This window comes from Penaeus monodon, chromosome 30 (genome assembly GCF_015228065.2).
Source record: "Penaeus monodon isolate SGIC_2016 chromosome 30, NSTDA_Pmon_1, whole genome shotgun sequence".
NCBI lineage: Eukaryota > Metazoa > Arthropoda > Malacostraca > Decapoda > Penaeidae > Penaeus > Penaeus monodon.
This window is the reverse complement of record NC_051415.1, coordinates 17517471-17519225: the sequence shown is the minus strand read 5'-3', so window position 1 is coordinate 17519225 and position 1755 is coordinate 17517471. Positions and strand designations below refer to the sequence as shown.

Below are 1755 nucleotides of genomic sequence, written 5' to 3'. Positions count from 1 at the left end.
GCTTTCTCTAAAGAAAATGCACAAGGATAAGAGTTGTTGGCAATCATAAGTAAGTAAAGGCATCTGACATTCATTATGAAAAGAATCGAATAAAAATACCCAGGTCAATGACTTCTTGGAAGATGAAAGGTCTGGCACCGGCCTTGAAGAAATCTGTATTGAGGTTGTCCAGGCTATCGAAAATGGCCTAAAAAGAAAAAAAAAGGGGGTCAGTGTTCGCCAAGACGCTTTGGCTTGTCTCTTTACAGTACATTCTATTGCTCTGTTGGAAGCATTTTCCGAACATTACCTTCATGTCCCCGGGCCACATGTGTTTGCTGGCGTCGATGCGGAAGCCGGCGACACCGTAGCCGATGAGCTTGTTCATGAATTCCCTGATTTTCCCTCGGACGTAGTCAGTGCCTTGGTTCAGGTCGTTCAGTCCAACCAATTTGCAGTTGCGCACCTGGAGGGAAGGTGGGACATTCAAGAAAAATGGTTACCTCTACACTGTAAATACTTTATCTGTAGATTATTAACCCGCAGTTTGGGTTTGCACCTGTGAAAATGGTATTCATAATTTAAATCTAAGCTATTAAACATCAGTTTCTTTACATCAACTTCCCCTAACCTGATTGGCGTCGCCGTAGTTTTCAATGTTCCCGGAACCGGTGTGGCAGTTGCCGGGCGTTGAAGTCGAAGGCGGAGAAAGGAACGCCGGGTAGGACTGTGCGCCCGAGTCGAAGGAGGACCCACCGGAGGCTCCTGTGCCCAGAGGCCATCCGCCAGACATGTGGTTTATCACAGCGTCGACGTAGATCCTGGAGGCGTAGTTGTGCCACTATGGTAACGATTAACTTATTTTGGATCGATAATATCTATCAACAGACAGATAAAGTTGTCCATAATAAAAATAAATTCCTTACTTACCTAACTCCCACATTGTTGCAGCGTGTGACCATGTCTTTGAAAGCATTTTCGTCACCGGAACGAGTGACGAGTTTATAGGAGACGGGCTGGTACCTCTCCCACCACGGTCGTTGCACGTCTCCTTGGTACACCTCCACATACTCGTTAGGTGGTGATACCTGCCGAGAGAGAACTTGTTTTCATCTTTTGTGCATGTGATGGATATATATGATTATTTAGGTAAGCCTTATTATTTTTTCTCTAGTCATGCAGGTAAACTATTTTATCTTATTTTATGCAGTTATTCGATTAAGTCTTATGATTTTTCTATAGTTATTCAGCCTTTTGCTTTATCTGTTATAAGTCATAAAGTCGTGGTTACCTGAACGCCGGCGAATCTCGAGGACCCAGAAGTTCTCGCATTCCGCGGCGATGTCCGACCACTTCCATTCAAACAAGTGGACGATTACCTTAAAGATGAAGTCAAGATGGTAGATTTATTTTAGTTTGGTCGAAGTTAGGTTTTCTGTTCTAAGAACAACGCAGAGTACGGTACTTCAATTGAATGTCCAAAAATATATAGGAATTCAGTGAAAACATTCAATACCAAATTAAACACTTGATTATCCCATGAATTGAGACTGAAAGAAATAACTTCTTGAGTCAGAAGCGAGACTCACTTGTCCATTGCTAGAGTTGGGATCCCACTGGGCTTGTGTGGCCGCAGCCAACAGCACTACCAGAGGCACGACCCTCAGCATTGCTGCGCAAGCATTGCCAAGAACATAAAAGGGTTTTCATTAAATAAAAAAATGATGCTTGCTTGAAAGTTTTGATTACTTTCTAGACATAGACGCAAAATTTCAT

At 43.0% G+C, this 1755-nt stretch overlaps 1 pseudogene; it reads right to left on the bottom strand.

Annotated features, from left to right (window-relative positions):
- Positions 1–1662, bottom strand: part of LOC119592581 — a 3874-nt pseudogene extending 2212 nt beyond the window's left edge.
- Positions 1663–1755: the final 93 nt, after the last annotated feature.